General features: G+C 52.1%; 1 protein-coding gene across 6 annotated transcripts in view; it reads right to left on the bottom strand.

Annotated features, from left to right (window-relative positions):
• Positions 1-16,132, bottom strand: part of ANKRD11 (ankyrin repeat domain containing 11) — a 119,553-nt gene that overhangs the window by 58,227 nt on the left and 45,194 nt on the right. For 5 of the 6 annotated variants that reach the window (XM_070388533.1, XM_070388531.1, XM_070388530.1 and 2 more), the window contains exon 2: positions 7,934-8,015. The exons of the other annotated variant lie outside the window; for it this stretch is intronic. The gene's annotated coding sequence lies outside the window, so the exon portion shown is untranslated. The remainder of the gene's footprint in view (positions 1-7,933; positions 8,016-16,132) is intronic. 6 annotated transcript variants of the gene reach the window in all.

Below are 16,132 nucleotides of genomic sequence, written 5' to 3'. Positions count from 1 at the left end.
GCGCCCTCAGACCCCTGGAGACCAGGGCCTGAGGCCATCCTTCTCCCTGTTGCCCATCACTGGCTTTGCACTGTTGAGATGGCTTCTCCGAGAGGCATCTCAGGCTGCAGTGTTCTGGAGCAACATCCCGCACAGTCCAGGGCTCTCGGAAATGGAGGACAGCATAGGACAAGTGTCCAGAGGGCAACGCCCCCTTTTCCAAGCAGTTCACAGAGAGGTCAGAACTGAGTTCAGAGGTCAGCAGCGGGCTTTGTTTACTGTCTATTTCCCATCCGAAAAGACCAGAGAGACAATAAAGTGATCCAAGATGCCTTTCAGTAGGTGAATGGATAAATAAACTGTGGAACATCTAGACAATGGGCTATTATTATTATTCAGCACTAAAAAAGAAAAAGAAAAATGAGCTATCAAGCCTTGAAAGGACACGGAAGCCCCTTAAATGCACGTTACTAAGTGGTAGGAGCCAACCTGAGAAGGCAGTATGAGCCTGACCACCGGATGCTCTGGAGAAGGCAAGAGTGCAGACAGGGGAGGTGGAGGGAGACACTGCAGCACACACAGAGCCGCCAGCACCCAGAGGGAGGCCGGATGCAGCCTGCGGACCCTGGGGACGCCCAGTCTGTGCAGCATCATATCAACTGCAGGCGCCTGGGGGCACAGAGGATAGGAATCCGCCTGCCAATGCAAGGGGCATGGCCAGGAAGATACCACACACCACAGGGCAGCTTAGCCCGTGCCCCACAGCAACTGAGCCTGCAGTGCAGAGGCTGCAGTCACCACACCGCAGCTAGAGAGGACTCACCTCCCGCTGCAACCAGAGAAAGCCCGAACAGCAGCGAACAGTGCAGCCAAAAATAAATAAACTTTTAATAAATAAATACACAGATCAATCGCTCCTCTGGGGTGAGTGAGTGGGCGCTGAGTGTGTATGGGAAATCTCTACACCTTGCTGTTTGATTCTGTTGTGAGCCTGAAAAAGAGGAACAGAGCGCCTGGCTTCTGTAAGAGAGGTAGCCCGAAAGGCTGGTCCGGGCCCTCCGCCACCAGCCCGGCCTCCCGTCTCACCTGCTCCCCACCCAGTGCCCAGGCTCTGCCCTCCTCAGGCTCAAGGGGCCCCTCTGCTGTGGGAGGGCAGAAAGGGTATACGACTCCATCTCTGGCCAAGGTGACAAATGATCAGGTCAAGAACGAGGACGCCGGCAGCAGTGTGGGATCAGCCACCCCAGCAGGGCCCCGGGCGCTGCCCCATTCCACACAGGCAGCCACGCACCCCCAGGGGCCGACAGCTGGGCGGTCTCCACCTGCCACCCTCTCAGGGGGCTGCAGATGCCGCTGACTCCTTTGAGGCCACTGTCCTGGGGACATGAACCAAGGTTCACTTAAGCCTCAGGACAAAGAGCAAAAGGCTCAGAGTGAACAGGACAGCAGCTTCTTCCCTGGACAAGAAACGGACCACGACGGCAGGCACTGGGCCTCTAGAACAGAGCTCTGCCGTCAGCCTAGTACGCAGGCTTGGTCCTGCCTGCCCTGCGCCCAGGCCTCACCCTGCACTGCGCACATCCAGGCACGTGACCCCTGTGCCAGCGCTGAGCACTGCGTGACGGCCCAAGACACCACACACACACACACACACAGCATCCCCCACGCCACAAACCCACACACACACACACACACACACAAGCACCCCCCACGCCACAAACCCACACATACACACACACACACACACACAATCCCCCCACCACAGACACCCCCACACACACCAGAAACCCACACATACACAACACCCCCCCACCAGAGACACCCACACACACACCACAAAACCCACACATACACAACACCCCACCACCACAGACACCCCTACACACACCACAAACCCACACATACACAACACTCCCCCACCAGACACCCACACCCACACCACAAACCCACACACACACAACACCCCACTACCATAGACACCCCCACACACACAACACCCCCCACCACAGACACCCACACCCACACCACAAACCCACACACACACAACACCCCACTACCATAGACACCCCACACACACAACACCCCCACCACAGACACCCACACACACACCAGAAACCCACACATACATACACACAACACCCCACCACCACAGACACCTGTAACACACACACACCACCCACCACCACAGACACCTGTAACACACACCACACACATACACACACACACACACCACCCCACCACCACAGACACCTGTAACACACACCACAAACCCACACATACACACAGCACCCCACCACCAGACACCCCACACATACACACAAACACCCCACCACCACAGATACCCCCCACACACACACACAAACCCAAACATACATACACACACAGCACCCCACCACATATCCCCCACCACGGATATGCCACACACCCACACACTGCACCCCACCACTATACCCCACACCAGATAAGCCACACAGCCACTACAAACACACACACATACACAGCACCCCACTACCACGTATCCCCCACCACAGATACACCACACAGCCACCACAAACCCACATACACAGCACTGCACATTTCCCCCACCAGATACACATTATACACATCACAAGCCCAAACCCACATACATACACACACGCAGCACCCATCACACAGCCACCACAAACCCACACACACAGCACCCCACCACCACGTATCCCCCACCACAGATACACCACACAGCCACCACAAACCCACACTCACCCCCACCACACACACTGCAGCACAACCATGGCACAAGTGTAAAGAGGGGCCCCTGCATTCGCTCCCTGCCCCCCCTCAAGGCAGACGCCTGCATGGTGACCTCTCTCCTCAGTGTAACCAGGACTCCAGGATGCACTCAGTCTGCGGCTGATAGTTATGGAACCTTGAAAACGCTACTATTCAGCATCTTTGAGGCCTACAGCCTTATGATAAAAACGTGGGGAATGGGGAAGAAATACAAAAGTGAAGGTGTCTGGACCGTTGGTGCCGCTCACAGCCCTTTGGGGTTCCTGGAAGAGTAGAACCCCTCCCACATTAGCCTTGGGAGATGGAGACCCCACCCAGAGACCTGAAGAACAGCTGTCACCAGATGGAGGATGCCAGGGAGATGTTCTGTGCAGACTCAAGCACAAAGAAAAGGGATATTTTTTCTTCTAAAAAAAAAAAGTGAAGTATTAGCTAAAGGAGATTAGAGGAGCTTACACATCTGATCATAGCTTTTCCCATAAAAATGCCCACAACAGGGTTTCTCCAGCTGTGCCCTGCCTCCCAGGCAAGGCTGAAAACCTGTTCGTCCCCTGACCCATTCATGCCATGGGCCTCAAGCCAAGACAGCATCCAACATGCTAGCTGTAAGGCTGGGCTACAGCAGCGCTGACTCCACAGGCTCCAGCACCCAACTCACACAGACTCTAGAGACCCCCCCACACACACACACAAAACACAGGGCAGGAACCCACTGTCCTGCTTCTGCAGCCCAGGCTTCCTGCGGCTCCTCCCTACGTCCGCCGCTCTGCCCGGGGCCAAGACGAAAACACGCAGGGATGCCAGGCGCAGGGGAGGTGAGCTAGACAGTAAACTTTTCAAAAGAACAGAAGAATTAAAAAAGTAAAAAATCCTTGCCCAAAAAATTAACAAGAACAAATTTTAAACCCAGGCTGACCCTAACTAGGAGATGGAGAAAATGGACAAGGAGGAGGTTCCTGGAGGAGGCTGAAGTGGACAGTCGGCTGGGAACCAGATGCAGATGCACGGCCCATGAGACCCCACCCACACAGACAGCCAGGACCCTCCAAGGTGCTCAAGGGCCCTGGGTTTACTTGTGATAAACCACCCATTCACAAAAGGTCCACAGAGTCCAAGGCCTAAGTGCCACGTGACTTCCCAAGAGCTGATTCCTACCCCCTCCTTCCTCCCAGCACTCTGGCCTTGCCCCAGGGCCTCTGCCTGCACAGAAGCAGGGAGCAGGCAGGCGCTGAGACAGCGAGCACACGAGCACTGCCTGCCCCGCCTTCCTGATGGCAACCCGGGGGCCCACGCTACCCTCGGCCACGGCCCTGCACTGCTGTTGGCTCTGCTCTGCTTCCCTTCCTCGCCTTCTGGTCAGCCCTCAGTCCACCTGCAGCACCCCCAGCAGATAACTCTGCGGATCAAACACGGCATCCTCACCCTCAGAACACAGCACACCGAGAACCTCACCACCATCCCTTTTCTTGACACTAAGAATACCCAAATCCCTATTCCCCAAGGGCAACACAAATGTCTGGCTTCCCTGGTGGCTCAGTGGTAAAGAATTCTCCGCCAATGCAGGAGACACGGATTCGATCCCTGGGTCAGGAAGATCCCCTGGAGAAGGGAATGGCAACCCACTCCAGTATTCTTGCCTGGAGAATCCCATAGACAGAGGAGCCTGGTGGGCTACAGTCCAAAGGGTCACAAAGAGATACAACTGAGCGACTGAACAACAACACAAGTGACGATCAAGGTACCAATTCCATGACAGATAAGCACTACTATGTATAGAACTGATAACTCTAGGGAACCCTATCAACACTCTGTAATGACCTATATGGAAATAAAATCTAAAGAAGAGTGGAAACATGTATAACTGAGCCACTTTGCTGTACGGCAGAAACTAACACAACATTATACATCAACTAGACACCAACAAAAATTAGTTTTTAAAAAAGGCATCTATTCTAGAGTAAACACCATCCAGCCACAAAGGCGCCTCCCCACCTCCGCCCACACCCTCCTCCCCACCTCCATCTGGTCAGCCCCCAGACAATCCACCAGCGCACAGCACCTCCACCACCTTACCCAACCTCCTCCTCCCGTTGAGGTCCAAGCGGACTCAGGAATGGCCTCAAACACCGGCCTGCAGAAACCTCGAAAGCCTCACAGAGCCCGGTCCTGAAGGGCGGCAGGAAGGAGGAGGGACTCCATGCTGGCCCCACAGGCCAGTTCAGCTCGGGTTTCACAGAAGCTGTGCAGTTCTGCTCTGAAGCAGATGCAGGCCATCTCTTCACCCTCCAACATAACACTTGGAGGAAATCCCTTTAGCCAGCTTTTAAAATCTGATGGCTCAAAAAATAAAATAGGGAGTTCCCTGGTGGTCCCTGGTGGTCAGGACTCCACACTTTCACTGCCGAAGCCCGGGTTCAAGCCCTGGTCGGGGAACTCAGATTCCACAAGCGACACAGTAGAGTCAAACAGATATAAATAAATATGAAGAACGCTGGTTCCGTGAGAATCCCTGTTGCTAACAACGGAAGGAAAATGACTGCAATATTATAAGCAACAGATGAGCTGCTACTAACAGCCCACAAGCCCTTCCAGCTCCTTCCTGCCCAGCACAACTGTGTGGAACCAGAGCCCTGAGGCTGCTGCAGCCAGAAACACCCGGACGAACTAGGGTGCAAGCTGGGCCCAGACGCCCTGTTTCTCTCACCTGCCTGCTTCCCAAACCCTCTCCTTGGCCACACGAGTTTTCCCAGCACCTCAAATGTCTTGGCGTAAGAGAACCAGTGTTTACTGACCACCAAGACCTGTGGCGGGCAAGAGTGAGGACTTTTCTGGGAAAGCGTGTAAACACAGTGGCCAATGTCTATAGGAACAAAAGCGAGCATTTAATGAAGCCTAATTTAAACGGCGTCTAATATTCAGTACTCTGTATGTATTTTAAGAGAGCCTAGAGCAGCCAGAACTCTAAAATTATAATAAAAAGTTATTATACTCAAAAATCTAGAATACATAAGTTTTACTTGTATAATTAGCTATGCATATTTCTTTGAAAAAGAAGCAAAAAGTGTGCTTTGTTATCTATTTTTAAATCCTGACAAATATCTGTTAAACAGGCAAATGTATTATTAGCACACTATGATCTATGAGCTTCTCACCAACTGCAAATCCACCCGCCACCGCCCTGCAGCCAAGGCACACCGCGTGTGCTGTGATGTGAAGGGCCACAGCCACCAGTGGCCGGATGCTGCTCAGGTGGCGGCAGGGTCACTAACTGTAACACAGTATGACCTTCAAACCGTGTGATCCAAAAAAAAAAAAAAAAATGCAAATCCAATCAGCCCGCCCCGTCATGGACCCCGGAGCCACAGTCACTACAGACCAGCCCAGAGTCTATCCAAACTGGGCCCTAAAGGATGCCGGGGAGGGACACGCGCACAGATGGAAACACGTAGCCACCTCTGTTGGAAACGGTGACCTCAGATGGGACCTCAGTGGTTCACATTCCACCTTATGTGGTCAGAATGAAAATTAAGAACAATGGATGATATGAATAACAATGAAAAAGCATTACAAAGCCTGCAAAATTAGTGTTTTTAAACTTGTGCCTTCAGATGCTAGGAAAGGTCACGGAATGTAGACCCTTCCACCAGTGTTCACACCCGCAGTCACACCCTTATCTCTATCACATCCAAACAGTGGATTTCTGAAGACAATTATAATCAGTGTAATCAGTATTGACTGAATATTTATGGTTCACAAAAGTGATCAACAGCATTAGATACCCTGGATTACCTGTGTGATGTACTGTCAAAATGACAACCCTTCCATCTCAGACAGCATTCCAAACAGGAACACGCCCACTGCTCGAAATCCACTAGAGCCATCAGGCCAGCCCCGGAACCTGTCAGCAGCCTGGCTGGTAAATTGTTTTCTTTTCATCAAGAATCACCAAATGCTTACTAATTACCTCATTTAGGCAGCATCTTGTTTTTTCTTGTCATAAATTAAGGCCAGCCTTCCAATCTCCAAACAAAGGCCAGGCTCAAGCCTGCAGGTGTGGGTGGGCCTGGCTCCCCTCTGCCTCCTGCCCCAGGGCAGAGGCTCTCAGTGGCTGCCCTGGAATGCGTGGGTTCATCCTGGAAGACCGCCCTGGGGGCCTCCCGGGGGCAACAGAGCCCACCACACACCGACCCCACACCACCCACCAGTGGCCGGGCCGGCTGCTCTCCCACTCCAGACCACCCTGCAAACTCAGAGTTCTCCATCGCACTCAACTCCATTTCCAAGGAAACACTTCCATCATCAGAGAGGCCGGCCAGGTGCATCTCAAAGTGGCCGCACAGAGGACAGTTGAGGCAGGGTTGAGTCTGTGGGGTTGAGCAGCAGGAAAGGCTTCTTCCCTGTCTGCTGGAAACAGCACAAAACACACAGAATACACTTTGGGGCTGTTGGCTTTAAAACCTTAATACCAGATCAAGGTATGAAACACTGAAAGGAGCCAAGTTTTCTTTCCAACTGTTATCAATCCACAGATCAGAAGACACGAGGAACTGCCCCTGGGACGTGTCCCCTAAGGGAGGAGGACTCTATCCTAGAGCTGAGTGTCCAGCCAGGCTGAGGCTGCACCAGGACTCCCAGGAGAAGGCAAGCTCAAGGCAACCCGGCCAAGAGCCCACCCCACACCCACCAACCACACACGCGGGCCTCAAACCTCAGGAAATTCACGTGTGCCTACTGCCGGCCCGCACACAGAGCAGCATGGGCCACCCCGCTTCCCCGGCGGAGGGATGACAACGCTCAGGTGGTGCGAGCGCCACAGGCCCAGAGCACCAGACAGGGAGCAAGCGGGGCCGCGGGCCCAGGTCACCTGGGGAGAGAGCCACTAAGACAGAACGTTGGTAAGAAGTCAACTTTCGGCACAGACCAGGCTGCCCAGCGTCTTCATGTGTCCACAGGCGCCTCTCCCTGGGACACCAGGGAAGCTACCTACTGACCCACAGGGCTCACCACCACCCTGCAGCCCCTTGTTTCCCTGAAATCCAAGACAAAACCCAGATACTGAGACAAAACTCTATCAAGCCCAAGAAAACCAGCAAGGAGAGGTAAGAATGACTTTAATACTTCTTTTTACAAACCAATGAAAACAATACAAACTGTTGAGAGAGAGCAGGTGCAATAAAATTCTTACCGAGTCCATCGCTGAAAGCCGTGGCTGATGACTGTAAATTAAATCCAACAGAGGCGTGTCCCAGAGCAGCGGTGAGGAGATTCTGAAACAAGAGGATCCAGTGAGCGCCTATAAATACTAATTTCCCCTCAGTTCTTTTCGTAATGTCGCCTTTCTCTGTGTGGACTACACCATGGCCCTTCCTTCACTTTGGGTCACTCCAACAACCCCGAGGTTTTAGGGTGTCTGGCTGTACAGGAGAGGCGCTCACACCCGGGACTCAGGGAGGGCACCCTAAGCAGACACCTCTGTCTGGACTCCGCTCCTGGACAGCACTGCTCAGAAAGGCCAGTTAAGGAGAGAACACCGGAACGGGCCAGTCATTCTCCCCAGAGCAGGCGCCTGAGGCCTGGGGCCCTGGAAGGGCCATCTGCAGACGTTCTCCTTTCAGGAGTTTGACAGTAAGCCTCTGCCAGAGTTACGGATTTTGTAGCTTCTACAGACTCACTGTCACACTCAAGAGTAAAATTGGAACTCACCCCGCACGCCAGCCACGCCTGCCCCTCAGACAGGCCAGTCCCACGACACTGTCCCCTCCCCACTTCCTCCCTTCACCTACCCAGGGACCTGCCCGCAAAGGCAAAGGACAATGATTCAGACCAAATGAGCTCCCAGGATCCAAGGTCAGAGACATGCCTCTAGGTCCAGCTCAGGAGAAGCCAGAGGGCCTGGGCGACCCCACAAGGACCAGCACGTGTCATCAATGTCACTAAGAAATATCACACAGAGGGGCCTCGTGGGCAGGCCAGCCACAGGCAAACAGCCCCCTTACTCACAAGTAAGCTGCAGCTACACATCAGAAGCAAATCTCAAAAATCTTATCAATGAATGAAAAAATGTCTTGGAGGGATATACTGAATGTATCTGGGTCTTTCAAAAACGCATGAAACTTGAGACTTCCCGGCAGTTCAATGGCTATCTACCTGCCAATGCAAAGTGCACGGGTTTGAGCCCTGGTCTCAGATGATTTCACATGCTGCGGGACAAGCAAGCCCATGTGCCCCCACTGCTGAAGCCTGCCCACTCGAGGACAGGTGCTCCGCGATGAGAAGCCACCGAAACGAGAAGCCTGTGTGCTGCAACAAAGAGCAGCCCCTCCCCACCACAACCAGAGGAAGCCCCCACATTGCAACAAAGACCCAGCAAAGCCAAAAATAAAATAATAATAAAAAATTTAGGTACATGAAATAATACATTTGATTTATAATGTATTCATTCAAAACTAGGAGTTTAAAGGTACACAGACAACTAAAAACATCTTTTCATTCATCAAATATTTTTACATCAAAACCAGCAACTTCAACTATTTGAAAGTCAAAATCTAGTATCAAAAGAAGAGCGAATGGTACCATATATGATCCTCCAAAATCACTATTAAAAAAAAAACAAAACAGATTTTATTGAGAAGCCTCTCCAAAGACCTATGCCAGAAATCAAATCAGTGGACACTGTGGCCTGGCCGTATGAACAAGCGACACTGCCAGCGGGAAGAGGAGGTGACACTGCAGGGTCACAGCAACACTGCCCTTCCGAGAGAGCTGTGCAGTCTCAGGAGCATACAAACCCGGTTTCCACAATCCCATCAAGAACCCTCCCATCTCCACACACACCAGTGGTGCCATGTCAGGATGGGACGCGCAGACAGGAACCGGGCACGGCTGGCGGGACAAGCGCTCGTGGACAGTGGACTCCCAGGGTCTGCACATGAGCTACACGTGTGTGTACACAGCTGGGTCAGGACTTTTTTGTCCTGTTGCTGGCACAGGATTTCTGAAGCTGACGTTAAGCACAAGGACTAGAAAAGCAGCTTCCAACCACACCTTGGTTTTCTTGAAAAGCACAAGCTGCTCCCTAAGTGTCTTGATTTTCCTATTAAGACAGTAACAGGATAACACAGTGTTTATGATGAAGTCGACACCTAGAATACAGCAAATAACAACTACTGCTCAGTCTCTGAAACCAGCACGCTGTCACTTGGGACACACCACCCTCCACCACCCTGGGCACTTCCTGGGCCTCGGGTGCTAAGCGCCCACACCCCTTCCACACAACAAGCCACACAGAACACGGTCACTCAGACATCACAGACACACTGGAGACCCTGACCACCAAGACAGGAGACAGCTTTCCTGGGGGTCTAAGTCAGGAAACAGACTACCAGTGTTTAGCTCCCAGCAAACTCAGAATTCCTAGTCAGCACCCCACTCTCCACAGAGAGGACACTGTCCCCTGCCGTGGCCGGGGGCACTGGCGCCTGGCCCTACAGACACCCCGTCTCAGAAGCCAGGGCTGCGGCCGTGACACTTGTGTCCAGAATCACAGCCCGCAGCAGCCTCTCTGCTGTCAGCGCTCCTGCTCCTGTGGGCCCACCAGGGGCAATCAGAGCAGCCCTCTGTTGGACCCCATTCCCGATCTCCAGCTCAGAGCTCCTCACTGAACTCACAAAGCTCACCACACCAGAGACACGCCACATCACACACGCACACAGACGAGCCCCAAGGTAATTACGACTGTATTTCCTGCCCTGGTTCAGGGCACTCCTGTCTAGAAGATCCTCCAAGTCCAAACCTGCTGTGCCCAGCTCATGACCAAACCCTAGACAGAAGCCTGGAGTCATCCAGCTCCAAACCTCTGCTGTCTCAGCCCCCACCAGCCGGCCAGACTCCTGACTCAGCAGCCCCAGTGCTTCCCCACTCGTGTCATCACAACCCCCACCACGCTGCTGGGAAGGGAACGCGCCGTGTCTCGTTTACCCCTACATACCCCACTCTGCCCACAGGAGTCACTGGGCTCACGAGGGGTGGATTCGAGTCCAAACTTGAGACGCCACCCTGATGACGCACATGCGTATGTGCACACACGTACACGCACACACACACACACAGAGCAAAGGAGCTCCCACTTTCCTGCTGGGAGGGCGGGTTCCCACTGCAGGCACCCCACTAAAGGTGTGCGCCCCGGGGACACAGGCACCCCAGCAACTCCAGACTGCTTCCATTTCTGGAAGACACCCCATTTCCCTCACAGGAGATGCCTCCCCTCCGCTCCCGTGTCCAGGGGCTGTTCTCCAGGCCCACTCTCTGGTTCTCCGTCAGGTGGCCATTATGCTGGAAGACAACGGTTGTGCTCAACTCCGGGGCTGCACACCGCGCCCTGGGCACTAGCAGGCACAGCATGAGGCCCAGCGTTGGCCTCGGAGCAAGAGCACACAACTGATCCCTGGGAGAGCGGGTGCGGAGAGGAGGCCACTTCCCAGATCACAGTCAAGTGCCCGGCTCCAGACCTCCGAGCATCCGTGCCCTTACAATCCACCCAGCTCCCAATCACCCTTTGACCCAAGTAAAAATTCACCCCAAATACATGCGATTAGTGGGCAAAATTAACCAGAGGTAAAAACACAGTAAGTAAGATGCCCTCCCCGGCCACTGCGTCCCTCTAGCCCAGCCAAGCGATGGTGCCCAGTGGGCTCCTGACAGCTCTCAAGGTCACAGGCCCAGCATGCCGTCTCCCAGAGCGCCGGGGGCTGCCTTACCTCCAAGTCAGTGCATGTCCAGAAACGAAGTATCCACGGTCTCCTTTCTGGACTCACCAGTTCCAAGAGCTGCGACAGCCCTCGCCGCACCCACCTGCACACTGTGCTCCTCCTCCACCTCGCTCCCACCACGGAGCTTCCAAGCCAGAGTATCGAATGCAAAACAAGGTGTGTTCACCAGCCCCATTCAAGCCAGCTTAAGTGCTCAGACTGGAAGCACTCCCTCAGCCTGCAGAGACTGGGTGAGGAAAGCTGCGTGACATACACACGTGCTCTTCTTTAACCACAGAAACCGGGCCAACGACGCAGACACTGGCCTCCGAGTCTCCAGCTCCCACCAGGAATTTCAGACTCCACCGCCACCCAGGACTTTCCACGCTCCAGGTGGAAACAAGTGGCTCAGAAGAAACAACAGGTTGCTCAGAAGACATGCCTTTGTATTTCAAAGACTTCAATCTTGAGTGATCTGTTCCCGGAACATTCCCACCCCGGAAGATGCTTCAGATTGTGTGTGTCTCGGGGTGAGTATTGCAAAACTGTTTTAATATTTTCCAAGCAAATCTAATACATAATCACTGCTCTAGTCCCATTTGCCTACCCAAACCCCTAAACACAAAACCTTGAGAATCCTTACCACCCTCACCCTCTAAATACATTGGAGAGGGTTGGTTTGAGATGGAAGACCACAGAAATGAGAGGGTTCCACGGAAGTCACCGGAGCAGGACTAGCTTCACGCTCAGAGGGGACCCGAAGTCCATCTGTCAACACAAGGACATAAGGACGCCAGCTACCGGTCCACTGACCGTGCTCCAGCCCAGCTGCCTGGCCACCAAATGAAAGCCTACCCAACAGCCTGACACAATACCTGCCAAGACACACGCCTCCTGGGTCCAAAATCTGCTCCGAGGGGCAGGCCCCAAGCCTTCCTAATAAAGCAAAGAGTGTGGACCAGCTAGGCCGTGCCACTCATAGGAAGTCAGGGCTCAGGTCAAGATCGTCTTTGGGCTACCAGTGATCTAATGTGTCGTGAGTGATCTGTGCTGTGATCCTGGGCGTGAGAGGGGTCCCCACCCTGAAGACTACACAAACACACAATCACAGCAACAGCACCCTGAAACGCCTTGTGCAAAGGGCTACAGGGTGGGGTGCGGCCCAACCGGCAGGTGTGCGCAAAAGTGTGGTGACCGGCCTGCTGGGAGCCCGACGCCCACCCACCAGCCCTCGGTCGCAGTCGCCCTGCCTGCACAAACGTGCTTTCAACTTGTCAAGTCAAGGAAGGAGAGATCTTCCTCTTTTAAATGTCTGTGTTTAACCTAATGTGCTGGTGCTGCACTTCATTTCTAAACCACCTCAAATTTCCAGAAGACACTCTTGCAATGACAGTGCTAGACTGTTAGAGTGACAAGCACGTCAGCCGACAGGCTCTACCGCCAAGCAAGGAGACGCCCACCGGTCTACCTGCGTCCCCTCCGCCCAGTCTTCCAGGAGACCCCTCAAGCAAAGAATCTCCATTCCGAAAAGTGAGTAAATTCTTCTATTAAAACATTAATATCCAAATTTCTTTCCTGGCAGATGACCCTCAGGAGGAAGAGAAACTCCAGTAGAAAAGACACATTGTTTCCTTACAGCAAGTATTACTAGGAAATCTCAAACCCTGGGTGTGAGAAGAGAACAAAGCAGAATGATCATTCCCCGAGAATATCGCAACTCAGACCAAAACGCATGAGAGCATCAGGGCAGCCCTTGCCTCCTGGAGCCACTGTCTACTTCCTTCAGACTTAAATACATCAACAGCACACTGTAGGACACGTGCAAACAAAACATCCTGACTGTAGACTTTTCTGTTTTTTATTTTTTAAATAATTTTATGTATTTGTTTCTGGCTATGCTGAGTCTTCGCGGCTTTCTCTAGTCTCAGTGAGCGCAGGCTCCTCATGCGGTTGGGGCTCCACTCACCATGGCGCACAGCTCCTCGGGCACACAGGCTCAGTAGCTGCGGCTCCCAGGCTCTGGAGCACAGCTCACTCGTTGTGGCACTGTGGGCGCAGTTGCTCCGCAGCATGTGGAATCTTCCCAGACCAGGGATCAAACCCGTGTCTCCTGCATTGACAGACAAATTCTTTACCACTGAGCCACCAGGGAAGCCCTAACTACATATTTTTCAGTAATTATAATTACGAGAGTAAACTAACCAATTATCAGCTGAGACATCTTGAAGTAAGGATCAGGGGCTTCCCTGGTGGCTCAGATGGTAAAGAGTCTGCCTGAAATGCAGGAAACCCTGGTTCAATCCCTGGGTCAGAAAGATCCCCTGGAGAAGGGAATGGCACCCCACTCCAGTACTCTTGCCTGGAAAATCCCATGGATGGAGGAGCCTGGTGGGCTGCAGTCCATGAGGTCACTAAGAGTCAGACACAACTGAGCGACTTCACTTTGACTTTTCACTTTCATTCATTGGAGAAGGAAATGGCAACCCACTCCAGTATTATTGCCTGGAGAATCCCAGGGACAGGGGAGCCTGGTGGGCTGCCATCTATGGGGTCGCACAGAGTCGGACATGACTGAAGCAACTTAGCAGCAGCAGCAGCAGCAGCAGTTCTTAGATGGACTGACTCGCTTACCCCAAGTTAGTGAAATTCTGAATTTAATATACATTTATCAATGGTATCGTTAAAAAGATGGGAGGGGGCCTCATGACTCAGCACAGACTGTCCCCAGTCTCCTAAAAGCTGACAAGGAGAATTGTGAAGAAAAATCATACTCACCCAAACTTAACCTGACATGTATGCTACCATTTTCAGAAAAATGACATTAGCACTAAGTTAGATTCCTGAGAAGAGACCCACAATGAAAACACAGGACAGATCTCTAAGTGAAGTAATGTCAATGTATAAGCTGCGAGGGGACGGAACATGGCTCTCATTCCATGAGTCAAAAATGACACTTATAGGGCTTCCCTGATGGCTCAGTGGTGATCAATTCGCCTGCCAATGCAGGAGACATGGGTTCAATCTCTGGTCTGAGAAGACCCCACATGCTGTGGAGCAACTAAGCCCGGGCACCACAAATACTGAGCCTGTACTCTAGAGCCCGGGAGCCGCAGCTACTGAAGCCTGCGTGGCCCAGAGCGCATGCTCCACAAGAAGAGAAGTCACCACAGTAAGAAGCCCTCGCACCACAACTAGAGAGCAGCCCCGCTCACTGCAACCAGAGAAAAGCCCACCCAGCAACAAAGACCCAGCACAGCCAGTAAATGAATAAACAAACTTTAAAAAAGACACTTATGTATTTTATGACTGAGAATACAAGACAGAAGTCACACAAAGTCTTCAATATACACCAAAAACAGAGCACTGTCTGCCTCGGCGCCTGCACTCCTCCCAGTAGCAGGCAGGCCACAGTGAGGCCCTGCCCCTAGGGCCTCCTCCCGAGAGGGCTGCACACTCCACTGACTGCCATCACAGACCATGCACCTGGGCACAGCTCTCCTGCCCCTGATGCATCTGTGAGTGCCAGCTCACCACCTTCACAAGCAGCCAGGTTAATGTCCTGAAGATCAACGTGGGGCCATGCATGCAAGCTCAGGTCAGAGTCAGTGGCGTCTAACGGCCGTTGTTAAAATTCTGACCATGCCACTGTATTGGCAGTGCCCCTGGGTACATTCTAACAGCCTGTATCAGTCTTAAGTTTTCTCATCTGTAGAAAAAGAAATTCCTGGATACAAAATACAGATGAACACATACAAGCCAGTTGCATTTCAAGACATCAGCACAGTTAGAACCTATGATGAAAAACGGGACAGTGTCCCCAGGACAGACAAGGCAACCAATGGGACGCACACAAGCTCCACCACCGCGTGGGCACACACAGGGAGACCCCATTCATGACAGCAAGCACTCCAGATCAGCAAGCAAAGGACAGTCCGCTCATGGATGAAGCTGTGAGCAATCAGCTCGTGCACAGACATCAGTCTGGGACAGAGTACAGGCTCAAACATAAACAGCAGAAATACAACAACATTTTCAGACGGTACAGAAAGCTGTGTCTATGTCCTTGGGGCGGGGAGATTTTCTTAACTAAGAATGACGGGTCATGATTCACATTTTGGAAGACACTGTCCTAGAGGATCTCGCACAGATCCTTCAAAATAAAAGGACTTTATCTCAAGCATCAAATGTAACTACATCCTTCTGATCATCTCACAGGTGACTATTATGACAGAGCATCACCTTCATGCACGGCAGCTGTTGTTCAAAATGCACATATGTACACAACAACAACAAAACTCTTACCGTTCCTACTTAGCACTGAAGGTTAATAAGTTCCACTGTCTTCGGTAAAAACAAAAGATTTCTGAAAGATGGACGATACTTAGGTAAAAGCAGCTCTATGTATGAATCATGAGCACAACTATATTGGGTTAGCCAAAAAGTTCACTCTGTTTTTTCCATAAGATGGCTCTCTCCAGTAGTGCTTAGATGTCTTTAACTTGATTCAAAACAATTTTGTTAGATTATATTGTGACGGCTGTCACATCAGCACATGTTTTCTAAAAACTTAAAAATGGTGAATTTGTGTGTGTGCATTTTAATACTGAATATGGGAAAAAAGCAACATTTTCAGTATA

This window comes from Bos mutus, chromosome 18 (assembly GCF_027580195.1).
Source record: "Bos mutus isolate GX-2022 chromosome 18, NWIPB_WYAK_1.1, whole genome shotgun sequence".
NCBI classification, from domain to species: Eukaryota; Metazoa; Chordata; class Mammalia; order Artiodactyla; family Bovidae; genus Bos; species Bos mutus.
The sequence above is the reverse complement of the archived record's forward strand: the minus strand, read 5'-3'. Positions and strand labels throughout refer to the sequence as shown.